Genomic DNA, 20,527 nt, shown 5'->3' with positions numbered 1-20,527 from the left:
GCCATGCTCATGATATAGCCTACATCTAAATGGAAAGTGATTATAATCCAGATGTTTCTTATAGATCTCTCCTTGATAGTCCAGCTCTATAGTATTTGGTAATGGTGATGATATATTCATATACACACATAAGCTAGCATATGACATGTTTTTCCCTCTTTTTTTGGCCTTTGAGACCTTGAAAAAACATCCTAGTGCTTTCCCTATACCTTCTAGAATTTTCAATATCTAGAAATCTACTGGTAAACAATACAATCTTACACATATCAGTGCTTCTATTAATTCCTCCTTATTTGGGTTGAAACAAGCTTCTCATTTCCTAATGTAGAGTCCCACATTGCTAACGAAGTATGGACCCCCTTCAAAGATCCTATATTTATCTTCAAGGTTAGAAAAGATGATTGTGAAGAAACCTTTCGTTCCTAGTCTCAAATCCACCTGTCCCTTTGGTTGCCAATTTTGTTATATCCAACACTCCAATTCCTTCTCCGTTGACCAAATTCTTATTAACTTACATATAAAATCATGATATCTTATGTGTTTCCTATTATCTTCTAAACATCTTGTAGGAATGATAATCTAGGGTTTGAGTGACCTTAGGGATATATTTACCCCGTAACCCCATTTGCCACTTATCTCCCAAAATAAGCATTTCCTGAGGATCCTCCTTTTGTACCAAATTTTCCTTCCCCTTGAAAAGACCTTGTTGACAGTGCTGGATCCGCCAACATGTCAAGGGATCTCCCCATTAGGAAGTCCCAATTAGACCTCAGACCATTTGGTGTAGGAGTCCTAGAAGTGGATCGTACGGTAATGCCTTGACTGCGATTTCACACAGAGGAAAGTAAGATAACTCTATTGGTAGCAAGGGTTTGACATATGCAGTGAGCCAAGGAAGGTGCATGAGAGGTTCTAACAGATGGGGGTTGAGATGAGTGTGCCCCTTAGAAACCTGTGATAGCACAGAGTTAAGAAGGGAACACATGAGCAAGGATGCATCACAACATGGAAGGCAAGTTAGCTAGAAATCTAAAGTGATGGTTAAACCAACAACACATTTAAGAAAGATTCATACATACATACACAAAAATAGCTATACATGCATGCGTAAGAAAACAAATACATATATCATTTAGAGTAAATAGATAGCTGAAATACAATAAAACATATGCATGAAATGTATTGACTCTTGTTATATTAAGAATTTTAAGTTCCAGTCATACTATACATCCATGACCAACCACTAGTTCTGACAGCGAAACGTTATAGCCACAACCACCTGCTCCTCCAAAGAGGTGTACTAGCTCTGTGTAGTGGATAAGCCAAGGCTCATTACAATATTGTCCAAGCTCTCTCTAAGATAGTCCTATCGAAATCTTGGCTGACCAAAAGCCTCTACAATGAGTTATGAGGTGTTATTTATACCAAAGGGTGGGGTGACCCTTGACATTCCCCTTTAGACTATTCATCTACCCTCATGACTCTTCAAATACTCTATGATTGTTACATTCAAATATCAACACTTGAACTTCCACTTGACAAGACGTTACATTAAAATGCACGTGCCCATGTGAGACAAAATGGATTGAGCAAGACATCATTGACACTAAGACCATTGTGGTGAGACCAACTCTTTGACATGCTTATGATGGTTGAAGGTGATGAGATGATGCCAAGCTTGGTTGTCCATGATGGTGCCCATGCACTCAATGGTGACATCTTGTTGAAGCAAACTCTGACCTTCGTTGCATCTGGGTGCACTGATATGGCTCCTCTATACAACTCATCTGATAGCATGTGCATGATCATCCTGGTGTGACCAGAACGACAACATGTTGATGCATAGTGTCTATGCTACTCTCCAAGAATGTGTTGGTGGTTGTGCGCATCAACTTGTCAAGGTACATGTTTAGCTCCAGTCAGACTTGCTTCTTGTATTTGCCTCGGTGAGTGTGCCAAATGGGTGGGATCACATGCATGTGCATAATGACATGCATGTTGTTTCATTCCGTTGCATGTGATCAACAACACTGTTCACCTTTTTTTCTCCATGCCAGTTGCTAGGATGGATCTATGACTTGTACGTGAGCAATTTCATCCATGAGTGCATGTTGTGCCCCCTGCTGTACCTGTTCCCACTGCAACTCATTCTCTCATCTATGCAGCTCCTATTCTTTCTTGAGTTGTTGCTTTAACACATGCAACTCCTTCTTTGTTTCATTCTCTGCCTTCGTGTGATCTTCTTGTCACGTCATCACCTCATAGCCCGAGTCTCCAAAGTTGCTTTCATCACAAGTGGATCTGCTTGAGCTTGCAACTTTGTTCTGCCTTTGTGTTGTCAACAACCTTCCTCTTGCGTTCATTGAATCTAGTATGCTACCTTCAGCTGCTGTTGATGGTGCTACTTGCTATGGTGTTTCTGCCATCATATCTTGATGTCCTTGTCTACGAAAAACTTGATGTCATCATGGGTAGGCAAGTTCATAGACACTTGATCGAATGCATCCCCAAGTGTTCTCTGAACGGTGTCTTCTACTCTTCTCTCCTGGAAGCCATTGTACCTGTGTTGCTAAGAGACAGATGAACACCTATGATACCTAGAGACATGGCAACACTCATGGCAAGAAATCTATCAGTCGAAAATCAAAACAAACTTGATAACTGACTTGCAACATACCTATGTGACTGAACATGAAGGTTGCACAATTTTCGCCAGGAGGTCGGGAGATTGACTGCCAAAACTGTGCAAGGCACATTCCGGGCTGTCAGGAGACTGACTGATTACTAGAACTATGCAATTCACATTCCAGCCTAGCTTGCTGAGGACTAAAACTACGCAATGTGCAATTTCAGTCAGCAGTGACATGCAAGCAGTAAACTTCATTGTGTAGTTTCTGGGGCCAACAGGACATTGCCTCCAAGAATTGTGCAATGCAAGCCTGGAGGTCAGTTGTTGGCTAGATTTGCACAATTTCTAGAGGGAAGGCAGATCCTTCGCTTCCTGAAAAGCACAGTGCTAGCCGAGCAAGGCACGGTCCGAGCCGAGGCAGCCCAGTTCGGTCAACGGGTGACTGAAAATATGAGAAGTGTGAATGCATGAGGAGATGAGTGCAAAAAAGAGTGAATGATCATTCATGCAAAAAAAAATTGATGGATTCAGGAAACGGGAAAGGATGCAAGTGTGTCAAGTGAGTCACTGCAGCAGTGACCATCCATGCAAAACAGTTCCATGCATGCGACAATAGTGAGATGCAAACAAAAACTAAAACAATGCTAGTACAAGATAGTATGCATGTAAACGACAACAAGTGCTCACTGAAATCGAGCATACAACACTCACACAAATAGAAACACAAAAAGCGACAAAAATACAGTGCAAGTCATGACCATCGAGCTTACCCCAAGACAACTGAGATGAATGTGCCGATGACTCCTAGATGCAAGGTGGGATGCTAGAACTGTAAGGTCAATGTGAGGAATGAGCTCTACAGTGTCTAGTTGATGAGTTTTGATAAGATCGAGGTGGTGACGTGCATGCCACAAATCTAGGGAAAGCGACACTTGGCGGGAGGTTTCTCAGATGATCCTTGCATGTAACCTCCAACTGCTAAAAATAGATCCTTGAATCAAGGGATGCCTTTGAATGTTGCCTTGGGAGGAGCATTCCATGCATGCAAATTAGTTTTGCTCGGAACCAGAGGGAACCAGTCAACTCAACTACACATGCAAGAGCCTGCTCAACTGCTGGGAGAAAATGCGCTTTTTGGGTGGGAGCTGGGCTGGTTGCCCAGGAGATTTGTGCAATTTCTAGTCAACGCAGCTGACTGTTGCCCAAGATTGCGCAATTCCTGGGCTAAGAAACCCTATTGGGAAGAATTGCGCAATTTTCTCAGTGAAGCTTGATTGGAACATTTGCGCAATTCTGGAGCTCAGCAGGTTGCCAGACATAATGGAGCAATTTTTGGAGGGAAGGCTGGCTTCCCTCCATAATTGTGCAATTTCTTGAGGGAGCTGCTAAGCCTGCAGCTGGACCAAGTCTGGAAGAACAACTTGTGAGGGGAATGCAACAAGCTCTGATGGACAGGCTATCATTCTGCAAGAAAATCATTGAAGCTTGTGTACTTGATGAAGTAAGACATGTTGTTATGAAAGGTTGGTAGGGAGGCTTCAAAGCGAAGCTAAGGAAAAATTTTGGAGTGTGGTTGTAGCCGCTACAACACTACACTGGTAGAACTACAGTTCTTTGAATGGACCTTGTTTGTGAAAAACAAGTCTAACACCTCTGGAAGTATTGTTGAGTTCTTAGTTCATCTTGGTTTCACACTAGCCTGATTGTAAGATGTAGCATCTTCCAAGCTCTTAGTCGAATGACACACATTCCAAGCCAAGGAAACACAATTGTTTCGCCTGGGGTTGAGGGGCATATTGGTGCACAAGTAGTATAGTCATCAGAGTCTTAGTTTCATCTCTGGTGTTTCTCCGCTGCCAGTAAGCCTAGATAGTACTCCAACGGAGTCACATAGGAACACAAGCATGGCTCCATTGCTAGCAAGCCTGGTTAGTACCCTGACAGAGTTACTTGCATCACTTCTCTGCACAAGAACCCTTTGTCTTCTTTTGCCTTATTAATTTTTCATTTTTTGAAATTTTCACTCCTCATTTTGTTTTATTTTTTCATTTTCACAATTGTTCATAACACTTATTCATTTGAGAGGTGGAAGAGGGATCCGAACTTATTGAGAGCATAAGAGGTTGTTCCTGTAGAGAAGTAGTTTATTGTACATCTAACGTGCCTGTTAGGTTTTCCCCTCAGCTTACGCTACTTGATTGAGCTGATAAGGGCTAACCCAAAAACCACTAATGAGAGTAGGTGACACTAATTAGCATGCAAGCGTTGTGTTTTCACCAAGGTTCACTTCGAACAATACATATTTTCCATAACATATCATGGACTAAAAGTAACAAGTTCTTCATGCAGAGGCAGGATGATAGATTACCAAGTAGTGATAGCTGTACAAGGTATCTTGTACTTTACCCAGCTAGTTTCAAGAGTCATACATGGTTTCATGCGAAACTAACCTACAAACAAAACAATCAAACAAACAACAAAGCAAAGTATAAGCAGAAGCAAAAGCGAAAGAAAAGTGAGTAAGCAAACAAGCAAGTAGACAAAAAAACAAACAAAACAAGTAATCAAACAAGCATGCAAGCAAACCAACTGAAAGTAAACACTAATCCTAAACTAATGGTGCATGGGCCTGATCACGTGAAGCAATATTTCCAATGTAGCCACCGGTGCATTGGTTGACTCATGTTGGTGAAGGCTTGGTCCGCGAGTAACTCGGTTGTGCGAACTAGCAAGCAAGAAAGATATAACAATGAAGACAAACACACTTCATGTTTAAAAGTGCCCACATGACATAAGTGAGTGTAGGTACATGACAAGCAGTTCGTGAACTTATCATGGTGTTGTGCGACACTGTGTGCAACTGTGAAGCATATGCACATTCTTGACTGTGACATGCAAGAAAATGAAAGAAATAAAGACAACTTGTGTTGTGTACGCAGGCTTGCAATGTAAGATTCCTCCAATGCGTGAGCGATGGGATCGTGAAGTTTGAGTAGAGGAAGCATGATCTATGTGGGAGATTGATCTTTAATGCACACAGATGAGTGATGAAAAGCCTTGGGTGATTGAGCAATTTCTTGATCATAAATGAAACTAACCCCAAGAAAGCGAGGGCCTGACATAAACATCAGCTCGGGCTGAAGTGCCTCAACAGTCTTGGGTGTTTTGAATTCATTGTCAAATAGATCATCATAAACCGGTGGCTTCAAAAAATCGACTGTGATAGAATCATGATCGTGATCGCATATGGAAGTAAATAACTCACGACAGCCACGATCATAAAATCAATGTTTTCATCTGCATCCTCATGATCTAATGAATCAAACAGATGGGTAGATGAGAAGTGAACAAATTCATCCTCTGTGTTTTTGGAAAAGGAAGATGAAAAATCAAGTGGATTTTCAATGAATAACTTATCCTCTCCATTGTCAGATGATGGACTGACATCCAGTGTGTCCTGTGAGTGATCAAAAATGGGTGCATCTGTAGATGAAGATACACATTTGAAATCATGGATGGCAGGTTCACCAAAGATGTTAGGGAAGAACGGAGGAGGATCGGATGGAAGGGAGTCATCTTTCGCTGAGTGTTGATGCTCAAGCTCCCAATCATACTCTTCATGAATGACAACACATGTTGGTTGTGCAACACCAACCCCGTTGATGGCTTGATCCTCATTCACAACAAGTGTAGAGTCTAGAATGGAAGAACACAAGACAATATCATCCAGAGGATTAGCCGAGTACGAAGATGGAGGTTGTGGAACAAAATGCATGTGACAACTCGATGGACTCACAAACAAATCTACAAAAAAATTAAGCGAAGTGATGTTGGGAGGATGTGACAGCTAAACTGATGTGTGAGCATGATCTCCTGAATCACTCTGCAGTGATGGAGCTGTTTGATGAGGGGATGATGGACAATCACTTTTGACAGTGACCATATTCATCTGTGATTGTGAAGCTCCATCACTGAAGAATATTGAGTGAGGCTTGATTTCAAACTTCTTCTTGGGACGAGAAAATTTCTTAAGGCAATACTTGAATCGGTCCCAAAGATAGAAAAACTTCATCTGGCTCTTCAAAGCTTGAAACTGCAAATAACATAAGTGCTGCCAAAAATACATAGGTGATTCATGTGGAGCCTTCTGTTGTTGTAGCAGTTTCTGGTCAAGATGGTTTGGATCAAAATGATAGAAAGTGTCTTCAATGAGATAACATAAGTTCTCAAGCGAGTGCACGCTGTCAGCTAGCAGGGTGCACAACCGTTGATGTGGAGATTCAAGAAGTGTGTATGCAAGAAGAAAACTGGCTTGTTTATCAGAACATCCATCTTCCTCATGAATCATGGAAAGAATGCCATGTAGAAACTCAGGCTAGGCCACTTCGCCTTCACCATCATACGTGCAAGTGGACAAGAGATAAAAGAACTCCCTCGTGATGGTGACATCTTTGGCATTCAAAAAACATCATGGAGGGAGTAGAGTGAAAGACTCCATGATAGATATGAAAAGGTTCAAAATAGGATGAGAGGACATAGCTTGTCATCTGGCCCTCCTTCCAGTGCCAGAAATGTTGACGGTGCTGGACATGCCAACATGTTAGGGGATCTCCCTAGTAAGAAGTCCCAATTAGACCTCAGACCATTTGGTGTAGGAGTCCTAACAATGGGTCGTATGGTAATGCCTTGACCATGATTTCACATAGAGGCAAGTAAGATAACTCTGTTGGTAGCAAGGGTGTGACATATGCAGTAAGCCAAGGAAGGTGCATGAGAGGTTCTAAAACATGAGGGTTGAGATGAGTGTGCCCCTTGGAAACCTGTGATAGGACAGAGTTAATAAGGGAACACACGTGCAAGGATGCATCACAACATGGAAGGAAAGTTAGCTGGCAATCCAAAGTGATGGTTAAACCAACAACACATTTCAGAAAGATTCATACATACATACACAGAAATATCTATACATGCATGCGTAAGAAAACAAATACATATATCATTTAGAGTAAACAGATAGCTGAAATACAATACAACATATGCATGAAATGTGTTGGCTCTTGTTATATTAAAAAGTGTAAGTTCTAGTCATACAATACATCCATGTTCAACCATTAGTTCCGACTGTGGAACATTGCAACCACAACCGCCTACTCCTCCAAAGAGATGTACTAGATCTGTGCAGTGGAGAAGCAAGGCCCAATATAATATTGTCCAAGCTCTCTCTAAGATAGTCCTATCGGAAGCTTGGTTGACCAAAATCCTCTATAATGAGTTATGAGGTGCTATTTATAGCAAAGGGTGGGGTGAACCTTTACATTCCCCTTTGAGACCATTCATCTACCCTCATGACTCTTCAACTACTCTATGACTGTTACATTCAATTAGACACTTGAATTTCCACTTGACAAGACATTGCATTACAATGCGCATGTGCCCATATGAGACAAAATGGTTTGATCAAGCCATGCAATATATCACTGACACTCAAACCATTGTGGTGAGACCAAATCTTTGATATGCTTGTGATGGTCGAAGGTGATGAGCTGATGCCAATCTTGGTTGTCTATGATGGTGTCCGTGCACTCAATGGTGACATCTTGCTGAAGCGAACTCTTGCCTTCATTGCATCCGGGTGCACTGATATGGATTCTCTATCCAAATCATCTGATAGCATGTACATGGTCGTCCTAGTGCAACCGGACTAACAACTTGTTGATGCATAGTGTCTATGCTACTCTCCAGTCATGTGTTGGTGGCTATGTGCATCAACTTGTCGAGGTACATGATCAGCTGCAGTCGGACTTGCTTCTTGTCTTCGCCTCAGTGAGTGTGCCAAATGGGTGGGATCGCATGCATGCACACAATGGCATGTATGTTGATGCATTCCCTTGCATGTGATCAACAACATTTCTCACCTTGTCCACTCTGTGCCAGTTGCTAGGATGGATCTATAACTTGTACGGGCACAGTTTCATCCGTGAGTGCATGTTGCTCCCCCTGGTGTACCTGTTCCTGCTGCAACTCATTTTCTCATCTATGCAGCTCCTATTCTTCCTTGAGTTGTTGCTTCAACACATGCAACTCCTTCTTTGTTCCATTCTCTGCCTTCGCACGATCTTCATGTCATGTTGTCACCTCATAACCTGAGTATCCAATGTTGTTTTCATCACAAGTGGATTTTCTTGAGCTTGCAACTTTGTTCTGCCCCTGTGTTGTCAACAACCTTCCTCTTGTGTTCATTGCATTCGGTATGCTACCTTCAACTGCTATTGATGGTGCTTCTTGCTGTGATGCTGCCGCCATCATATCTTGATGTCCTTGTCTACGAACAACTTGATGTCTTCGTCGGTAGGCAAGTTCATCGACACTTGATCGACTGCAACCCCAACTGTGCTCTAAATGATGTCTTCTACTCTACTCTTCTAAAAGCCATTATACCTTCGTTGCTGAGAGACATATGAACACCTACAATACCTGGAGACATGGAAACACTCATGGCAAGCAATTTGTCATTCGAAAACCAAAATGAAATTGAGAACTGACTTGCAACATACCTGTGTGACTAATCACGAAGGTTGCACAATTTTTGCCGGGAGGTCGGGAGATTGACTGCCAAAACTACGCAAGGCACAGTCCGGGCTATCAGGAGGTTGACTAACTATTGGAACTGCGCAATGCATATTCCAGCCTGGCCTACTTAGGACAGAAACTGCGCAATGTGCAATTTCAGTCAACAGTGACATGCAAGCAGCAAACTGCATTGCACAATTTTTGGGGCCAAGAAGACATTGCCTCCAAGAATTGCACAATGCAAGGTTCGAGGTCAGTACCTGGCTATATTTGTGCAATTTCTGGAGGGAAGGCAGCGCCTTCACTTCTGGAAATGCGCAGTGCTAGCCGGGCAAGGCATAGTCCGGGCCAAGGCAGCCTAGTCCGGTCGACGGGCGACTAAAAATATGAGAAGTGCAAATGCATGAGGAGATGAGTGCAAATAAGAGTGAATGATCATTCATGCAAACAACAAGTGCGGGATTTAGGAAACGGGAAAGCATGCAAGTGTGTGAAGCAAGTCGCCACAGTGGCGACCGTCCGTGCAAACAATTCCATGCATGAGACAATAGTGAGATGCAAACGAAAATTGAAATGATGCTAGTACAAGATAGTATGCATGTAAGCAACAACAAGTGCTCACTGAAATCAAGCATACATCACTCACACAAAGCGAAACACATAAAGCAATAGAAATGCAATGTAAGTCATGAACAACAAGCTTACCCCAAGACAACTAAGCTGAATGTGTCAACGACTCCTAGATGCAATGTGGGATGCCACAGTTGAAAGGTCAATGTGAAGAATGAGCTCTGCAATGTCTAGTTGATGAGTTTTGATAAGATCGAGGTTGTGACGCGCATGCCACAAATCTAGGAAAAACAAAACTTGGCAGGAGGTTTCTGAGATGATCCTTGCATGTAACCTCTAGCTACTAAAAGTAGATCCCTAAATCAAGGGATGCCTTTGCATGTTGCCTTGGGCAGAGCAACCCATGCATGCAAATCAGTTTTGCTCAGTCCTGGAGGGAACCGGTCAACTCAACTGCACATGCAAGAGCTTGCTCAACTGCTGGGAGAAAATGCACATTTCTGGGAGGGATTTGTGCTGGCTTCCTAGGAGATTTGCACAATTTCTAGGTAGAGTAGCTAACTACTACCCAAGATTGCGCAATTCCTGGGCTGAGCAGCCCTATTGGGAAGATTTGCACAATTCTGGAGCCCAGCAGGCTGCCAGACAGAATTGCGCAATTTCTAGAGAGAAGGCTGGTTTCCCTCCAAAACTGCGCAATTTCTTGAGGGAGCTGCTCAGCCTGCAGCTGGGCCAAGTCCGGAAGAAAAACCTATGATGGCAATGCAACAAGCTTTGATGGACAGGCTATCATTCTGCAAGAAAATCACTGAAGCTTATGTACTTGACGAAGCAAGACATGATGTTGTGAAAGGTTGGTAGGGAGGCTCCAAAACAAAGCTAAGGAAAAATTTTGGAGGGTGGTTGTAGCCGTTACAACAAACCTACTAGCAAGAGCATTCCAAAAGGAGGGGTGACTGCCTCCTATCTTTAAATTCATGTTATAGATCTAGATTTAACATGTTATTATAAATTATTTAATTGAATATGCTATAGATTTATATTTATCAAATATCTAGTTGAATAGGTTATAAATTTATACTTATTATGTATCTAATTGAATACTTTATAAATTTATATTTATTATAAATAAATTAATACACAACATTGCATTAATTAAAAATATTATGTATTAATTTTTATTTTTTATTTTTTATTTTTAAATATTCAACTAAAATAAAATAAATTACAGAAAGTTAGAAATTATTTGAAAAATCGCATTTTTAAATTATATATAAAATAAATATCACATGTGAAAGGCCCATGAGCCAATTGTCCCTTTTTGTAATGAAATTAAATGGTTGATAACCCGGTAGCCTTCGTCATGACGACTTCTATAGTGCATGCCAAAAGTGGAAGTATAAATTCCTTTATTTGGAATTAAATATATCATATTCTAGCTGATATTTGGTTAGTGTGATATGGACCCTTACTAACCCAAAGTAATGGCAAGACTTATTAAATATCATAAATATTTAATACAAAACCAAAAATGAAATTTAAGAGAAACTAGTAGCTATAGCATTGCCTGATATATTTGCGAATGCTTTAAAATTTTAAAAAATCCTTAACACATTAATTTAAAATGAAAAAAATTTGAATTTTGAATTAAAAAAAATAAAAAATCCTCTTTAAACAACTAACATAGTATTTGGAAAAATAATTCCTTAGACTTGTGTAACGGAAAAAAAATCAATTGAAATAGCTCCAGTCTCCATACTTGGGGTTTGAATGTGTGACCTAACATAGAAACTAGTAATAAGAGTGTGAGAAATTTAATGTAAGAGAAACCAATAAGGATTGCTTTTCATTTTTAAGATTTTTTTTTTGTTTGAAAACACATGAAAGGACAGTTTTCAAAAATATCATTTAAAAACATGAAAGCACATGAGAGCTTAGCTTAAATGGTAATTAAAATATTAGTTTAAGAAATGGTGATTAAAAGATTCGTTTAAGAATTTGAACACAACGGTCCAAAAAAAAGCTTAAAACCAAACCCGACCTTCCTTTTCACGAATTCTTGAGTGATTATATAGTCGCACTTGATGAATGAAGAATGATAGTAATTGGAAATTGAGGAGGTTCTGCACAGGAGGAGGAAATTCAAATGAGAGGGAAAGGCAACAGGTGATCGAGGTAATTTTCTACTCCTTTAATTTGTTTGTCTGTTTAATTCATTCCACAGGGAATTTTGAGTAACATGACAAATTAGGTTTCTTTGTTCATTCAACAAGTTAACCATGGACTGTGTTAGTTCTTTCTTTCTCCCTGAGCACTCTGATGTAAAGTTTTTTGTCTTATGGAGTGCTCCATAAATGTAGTGTTGTATGCATGAATGTACTATATAGTGTTTTTGTATGCTTGCAATGTGTTGTGTTGTGGAAATGTGTCGTGTGTGTGAAAATGTTTGTTTTATGTGTCTGTGGATTTGTGTCAATTGAAAGAGAAATTCGTGGCTAAGGAGAATATGCACTAGTGGTTGAAGGGCAAACTTGATCAACAAATAGTTCTTTAAGAATGAGTTTGTATCTATGTCAATATTTTCTTTAATTATTTTTAAATTCATTCCGGCACCTTTTTTTTGTTTTCTTTTCTGATGAGTTGGAATTTCATATATAGGAGCTAGAGCATGGTTTCTAGTGCTTTTGCAGCAAAGAATGAGGAATTTCCAATGCTTTTACAACCACAATTTTCCAAAGTTTCAACAACAAAAGAAAGATGGCTAAGAAGCAAGGTTAGTATTCTTTGTTCATTGTCATGTTCTTCTTATAGGCAAGGGTAAAGATATGTAGAGGTTCATTCATTTGTTTTAGAAAGAGGAAACCATATATACTCTATAAATGAACTGGCCTATTTATTTTATAGGGTTTAAACAAATAAAACCTTGTCCTATCGATGCCCTTACAAATAGGTATTCCTTTCCTTTATTGCACGGTGGGAATGATGGGCGATCCTTACCTTCCAACTAGGGATGGAGCACTTATCTATTCTTTCCTTAAACAAATAATCAGCTATGGAATGGTTTTGTGTTGTTTATGTAACAATCCTATAATAGGTTGGGAATAGGTTCCTTTACCATACTTTAGTAGGGAGATTGAATTTCTACTGGATATCCTTCCTCTACTATTTTCATGATATTCTACCGAAAAATACCTATGTAAGATAGCGGTATATCCTTCGTCAGAGTAGTAGTAGGAGATCCTTCGATTGCTTGGACTTTTTGTGACTAGAGAGGTAGGCGTAGGTTACCAGATTACAATTTTTGAATGAGACCCAGAGCAAGACCTAGAAGTCAAGGTAACAACATAACTAGGATAGAATAGTTACAAATAGAGAAATACCTAGGTTACAAATAGAATAGTTGTAGACACCTATTTATTGAGATCCATGTTATGCAGCCTTGAGTTATCTATAAACCCCAAAAGAGTTAGATTATCAAGAGCGAGATCTTGATGCTTATGATAGTCTGAGTCTTTAGAGAGCTTAATGCTCTATATCGAGATCGAGTAATTTCTTTGTATGAGAAATAACTTTTATTTTCCCTGAATTACAACTTAATCTAAAGAAACTACAACCCAATGGAATACATGGAATGGAATCAAATTTAGTTGACATCCAACATACGATGCTTAACAGGTACTACTCTAAATGCATTCACAATACAAAACCTTAAAAATACCTTCAGAACAAAAAATATTGAAAATAGAATGAAAATAGCATCTATTGGAATGCAAATTAACGAGAGCTTTGGAGAAATGATGAGGATGGTGAGCGGATAAGGTTTGCACTCATGGACTGTACTTGATATACCTACAAACCCTGGAAGTAGGAATGGTGGGGACTCAGGATCGAGGGTATCTCCTGACGGTCATGCACCTCCACGAACAATGAAAGGGAAGAGGTAAATGACAAAGGAATAGATTGATAGAGGTATGAGCAAAATGGCAGGGGGGGAGGGATCCCCTACTAATGAAGTGTAGCCGTAGGTGAGACGAGCATCCAGGGATCAACTAGTGGAAACAAGAAACGTGGAAAGGGTCTACCTATATTGGGAGCGAAATGGTAGGCTGGACTGGGAGGAAAATGCCAGCCCAGGGCATCCAAAAAACCCAGATTCGTAATACCTAATAACAAGTTGGAGGAGTACAGAGGGTATATGAAGGACCACACATTGATTTGTAAGTTCATAGGGGCATGGCCAACTGAGAAGGAACTGATAAAGTGGATTCAACAAAGATGGCAGCCAAAGGGGCATATCAATCTCAAGTTGGGGGAAAAAGGGTTCTTCTCGGTCATTTTTTCTAACCTATAAGACAAGGAGAGGATATTTTAATATAGACCTTATTTCTTCAACAATGCAGGCCTGTTCATGTGACACTTGGAGGAGTGCTATAAATTGTATCAAGAGAAGATGCTGGTGGCACCCATCTGGGTTCAACTCTTCAGCATCCCAATGGACTTTTGGGACCCATAAATTCTAGAAGGAATAGGAAACTCAATCAGAACTTTCATCAAACTAGCAGACACAATGAGAAAATGTAGGTATACTTTGCATGCAAGAATCTGTGTTTACATGAATATCATGGAGTCGTTACCATATTGCATAGAAGTTGAATACCATGATGAGATATGGCAGCAAACCTTGGATTATGAGCATATCCCTTTTAGATGTAGGAGATGTCATGAATACGGGCATCTGTACCGAGCTTGACCTCTAAACAACCCAGACAACCAAACACAAGGAAATAATACAGGAGAGGAGATCGAAAAAGAGGATGGAGATGATTTCCAGGAAGTGCACAGAAGGAGAAGAAATTAGAAACCAGTAGGGTCACAAAAGGTGCGCCAAAATGAGGTAGAGCAATGAAACCTCAATAGATTTGCTACCCTTAAAATGGATGAGATGGGGGAGATGATCGAGGAAGCCATTAAGGAGACGGAAAATACTCAGCATAAAGACAATGAGGGCAGTAAAGCAAAGAGACAAGAAACAAATGAAAAATAAAGAGAGGAGAATAACATGCAAATGGTGGAGAAAATCCCAATGGAGATCGACCACCAGAAAGAAGATTTCAGTGTGGAGGAGCAAGTGATGAAACGATTGCTATAGGATTGGAGACACCTAGATGAACGCTTCATCCCAGAGCACCAAAAGAAAATCTATAAAGAAAACTTTCATGAATACAAGATGAAACAGGGATTTTCTATAATAGTCCAACCAGAACACTTAGGCTTCCAAGGTGGACAAGGGCAAGATCCAGGAGGACTGGGAAAGGGGGGAAAGAAAAGGGGAAGAAGACCCATGAATGAGTCCATACATATAGTAGGGGAACTATTAGTAAACTCGGGGAGAGTGGTGCCATTATCAGAGGTATTCCAACAACCCCCAAAATTATTGAAATGATCATTACAACTAGAATATAAGAGGCATCAATAGCAGGGGAAAATAGAGATACTTCAAAGAGAGATTGAAAAAGGATAGACCTAGTATTATAATCCTACAGGAAATGAAAATCAGAGAAAAAAAGATGAAAGAAATTATGGAAAACCATAAACCCTAGTACCAAGTCATAGGACAGGATGCAAATGGCAGTGAGGGAGGATTGGCCATTATTTGGAACATAGAAGAAATATGGTTGGAAGACTGGGTTAGTATTCCACAAATCCTGTCTGGGAGATTCAGGGTCATTGGATCCAACAAGTGGGTGCTACTCACAAGAGTATATAGACCCCATATACCAAGGGAAAGGAGGGCCTTTCTACAAAACCTAGTAAAAATAAGAAGCCTGTACCTGGAGGACTTATGGATGGTGGGAGGGGATTTTAACATGATCACCTCTTTGGTAGAAAAAAGAGGTGGCATGAGGAGAACAAACATGGATATGGAACTTTTTGGGGATACTATAGCATAACAAATACTAGTTGACATCCAAACTATAAACGGGGTGCACACCTGGAACAATAGAAGAGGGGGGAATCACCAGATTGAATCTAGATTAGATAGATTCATAATATCGGAACAAGTTATGAGAAAAGATATATTCGTCAAAGCATCGATTCTTCCTGGAATGGGCTCAGACCATTGGCCGATCAGGCTAGAGGTGGACCCGAAAGTCAACCCAAAAAATTGCCTCTTCAGGTTTGAAGCCTTTTGGCTCAGAGACCATGGCCTCATCCAAAAAATTGACCTATGGTGGACGTAGAGTGAACAACAGGGGAGGAACTGCATGCAAACACTCCAACTTAAACTCAAATAAATAAAAAAGAATAAGGGGATGGAACAAAGAAGACTTCAGCCACATTATGAAGGATTGACAATAATTAAACCAAAGATGATGGAAGTGCAACAAAAAATAATATGGCAAGGGAGATGGGAGGAGACAACAACAGAAGAGGGGAGGATCATTAGTCAGCTGGAGGAAAGGCGCAAGCAAGAGGAGATTCTGTGGAAACAAAAGTCGAGAGTGAATTGGTTAAGAGAAGGCAAGAGGAATACCTGGTTCTTCCACAAGGCCATGATCCAACATTGACAAAACAACAGAATATTATCACTCAAAGATGACAAGGGGAATCATAGCACACAACATGAGGAGATGGAGGGAATCCTCGTAAACCACTTTATAGATCTCCTAACATAACCTCAAGAAGATAGAATGGAAGCAACGCACAGAATCTCCCAGCACATTCCCTAGAAGGTCACTCAAGAGCAGAACCTAGCCTTAATGAGAGCAGAAATGCTTGAGGAAGTGGAAGAAATCATTAAAGGAATGAAAAAGAATAAGGCCCCAGGCCCAGATGGGTTCACAGCTGAATTTTTCCAAGCCACTTGGTCGTTCATGGGAAAAGACATCTTGGAGGTTGTGGAGGAATCAAGACGAAATCAAAAGGTATGCCCTGGTCTTAACTCCACTTTTATTACTCTCATCCCTAAAACCTCAAAATCGGAAGACCCATAGGGTTTGAGACCCATTTCCTTGTGCAATGTCATTAATAAAATTATAGCCACTCTTACTGCCAAACTACTAAAGTCGCTTCTCCCCAACATTATCTCCCCATAACAAACATGCTTTGTTGAAGGGAGGCAAATTCTAGATGGCCTGGTCACCTCCCAAGAGGTGGTACATTCCCTCAAGGTCAAGAAGGCCGCAGGCATGCTAGTGAAGTTGGATCTCTACAAGGCCTATGATAGACTGAGCTTGGAGTATCTAAGGAGTATCCTTACAGCTTATGGATTTAACCATGGATGGATCAACTAGATAAGTGCTATGACATCCACCCCTGTATTTTCTATCCTTCTAAATGGGACTCCTACCCGAACATTCAACCCCACATGGGGCCTGAGACAAGGGGACCCCCTGTCTTCTTTCCTATTTATTATTGCTGCTAAGGGTTTAGGCAGATACATCAAGGAGGAAGCCCAAGCATCCACAATCAAAGGATTAAGGATCTGGGGGAATGAAGTTATGAACTTGCAATAACCCACCAGAAATTCGTGGATGATATCATGCTCTTCTACCAAGTATCTCTCAGAGAAGCCCGTAGAATCAAAGAAATCTTGAACACCTTTATGCAAGCCTCTGGAACTCAAATCAACAACAAAAAATCATGTACCTTCTTCTTCAATACCCAAGGGAATGTAAAATCCTATCTGGCCAGGATTATGGGATTCAGCACAGGTAACCTCCCCATGAAGTACCTAGGAATGCCCCTTTTGGAAAACCCTATAAGATTGGAAGGATGGAAACAAACTATCCAAAATATTCAGGGAAGGTTTGGAAACTAGGCCTTCTGATCCCTAAATATTGCAGGCAGAACAATCCTCCTAAAAGCAGTATTGCAGTCAATCCCTATCTACCAACTGTCAGGTATGGCTGCCCCCAAGGGAGACTGTACCAAAATGGTGGACATCTTCAAAAAATTTCTATGGGGAGGGGCACAATAAAAGAAAAAGTGGGCTCTTATTTCCTGGAAGGGATTGACAAAGAAAAAGTTAGAAGGAGGGCTCGGCCTACGAGACCCATATACCGTAAATCAAGTAATGGGAGCAAAACTTTGGTGGAGATGGCTAGGGGGAGAAGGGGATATATGGAAACAAATCTAGATCCAGAGATCCACCAAAGGGCTCAACCATATAGAACTTAAAAAGACAAAACCAGGAGCTCATTGCCCAACATGCTTTCTGGGAAATTTGAAATTGAAGAATAGCTAGATTCTAGCAGGACTCATGGCAGTAAAGAGAAAGATTGATAGAAAGGCAAGATCTCTAAGATATTTTAGACTAACCAATGCTAGGAACATTCAATATGTAGAAAAATTCAATGGGGTCAGGATATAGCGACAGAGCAAGGGAAATAGTTTGACAAAGAAATGAGAACAAGACAAATAACCATCAGAATGGGCCGAGACATCCTAAGATGGGGGTACTAAACAAAAGGAACCTTCGCCATCAAAGAAGCTTACAAGCTAAAAGCAGAACAAGAACAAGAAGGCCAAGCACTGCTCTGGAAAAAGATATGGAAGGGTGGATTGTGGCCTAAGGTAGCACACTTCCTCTGGCTAGTTTGTAAAGGGAGAATCCTAACCTAGGACTAGTTACAGAAGAAATGAATGCAATGCCCGTCCTTTTGTTGGATGTGCCAACAAGACAAAGAGGACATAAAGCACATGCTGAACTCATGCTCGTTTATGAACCAACAGTGGGGCCAAATACAAGGTGTCTTCAGAAGGATGGACAGGGACTGTCAAAGCATAAAGGAAACAATCCTAATATGGCACAACAACATCTTCTCAAGCCCTGTCCTGAATCATGCATGGGGATTGGCCCTGGGATTCTACCTCTGGACCATCTAGAAAGAACAGAACTGTAGAATTTTCAAAAACAAAACCTCAACACAAGATCAGGTATGGGAAGGTTTAGTTAAAAATATCAGGGAAAAAATTCTAGCAAAACTATGGAGCCCAGAATACTTTCAAGTCCCTCCCCATGAAGCAAGAATACTTCATCATCTTAACTTAAGAATGGAAATGATCAACCCTAATGCCTGGAAAATGAGAAGGATGAATATCGATTCCTTGATGCATTTCATTTTACCAAGAGAAGGAATCATCAAGTTGAATTTTTACGGGACCTCAAAAGGGAACCTGGGAGTAGCAGGACTAGGTGGCATATTTAGAGATAACCAAGAAAACACACGGCTCATATACATAGACTCATGTGGAATTGCGAGTAACAATGAAGCCGAATTCACAGCATCTAGACATGGGCTTCGAATAGTTGTAAGATTGGCATACAAAAACGTGGAGGTGGAAGGAGACTCTAGCTTGGTCATAAACACCATGAGGAAACTTAACAATGGCATGTCATGGGACAAACTGAGCCAAATTTGGAGGAGAGCTTGCCTTATCCAGGAGATAGGGGAGCTCATACACAAGCTCAATTACGTAATAATCAGACATGTGAGAAGGGAAGGGAGCAAAGCAACAGATTTCTTAGCCAACTGGGGCTGCAATCAGCAACATGGTCCAATGGAACAATTATGGCCAATTCATCCTAGGGATGATAGATTCAAAGCTTTGGAGGACATCCCGCGGCAAGATTCCCAAAACGGATAGGAAACTGAGAATCCAAACAACAATACCCTTAATCGAGGTGTGTGCCCGAGGAAGGCGAGGATGCCAGTCAGATATGGGAGTTATGGTATGTAAGGGAAGGGTACCACCCACCGCCCCCCACACGTTGATGGCAATGGGTGCAGTGGCCTCTCGCATTCTACCTGACAGAAGACATGGGAGAAGTGGCAGTCAGGGCCAGGGTGGAGAGGGAGGTGAGGAGGTTATGGCAGGATGGGTGATGGGATAGAGAAAGGTGGATTGGGATTATTAAGGATGTTGCGATAGAGAGAGGATTATAGTCAAGATTACAAGAGGAAGGAGGAGTGAGGGCATAAGACAGTGGAGCTACCAGCAAGGACCTCTCTGAACCGTTTCTGGGTATGTTTCTTGTCCTTACAAGCCCATTACTATGTTTACTATGTTAATTCATTGTTGGGGGGTGCGGGTGAAGAATGGGGAGGGAAATTGGGGAGAAGGCTGGGGAGACTAGCGCAATCTGGGGGGGATGGTGAGTGGGTTAGAGCAAGAGGCTAGAGATGGGAGAGAAAACCAAGGCTGGGACTTTGAGAAACCCCCTGTGAATGATCGAGATAGCTCATATACTAGGGAGGGTAGGGAGACTGTGGTTAAGCATGCGTGAGGGCCACAGGAAGAGCAGAGAAGAGAGGTAGCTCTTCTCAGTAGAGATGAGAGGCAACAACACTGGGCAGAGGGGCGAGGGAAGGCAATGCGAGTGGGAGTGATGGTAACCTGGCTCGATGGGTTAGTGGTGAGAGCTGTAAGCATAATTTGGGTCGGGCACCGAGACACCATCCCTATGAGCAGGAAAGAGCATTGACATAACCAGAGGGATGGTGAGGCTATAGCAAGGCAGGTGAGCAAGAAAAATGAGAGGCAAAACAGTGGCGCAGACGCATCAGGTAGAGGAGAGGAAATGCATATTGTGGCAGAGGGGCACCTGGGCAGAGGAAATTGTGATGGGAACCATGAGGGGAGGGGAACTGCATCATTCAGGAGAGGCATGAGACCACGCCCTGAGAGCTAATGCATAGCATGTGTGAATAGGCATAGAAAATGGAAGAGATGGCCCAACCTGCACGTGGAAGA

Source organism: Pinus tabuliformis, chromosome 9 (assembly GCF_031772625.1).
Source record: "Pinus tabuliformis cultivar Carrire ecotype Pingquan chromosome 9, CPIR1, whole genome shotgun sequence".
NCBI classification, from domain to species: domain Eukaryota; kingdom Viridiplantae; phylum Streptophyta; class Pinopsida; order Pinales; family Pinaceae; genus Pinus; species Pinus tabuliformis.
The sequence above is the reverse complement of the archived record's forward strand: the minus strand, read 5'-3'. Positions refer to the sequence as shown.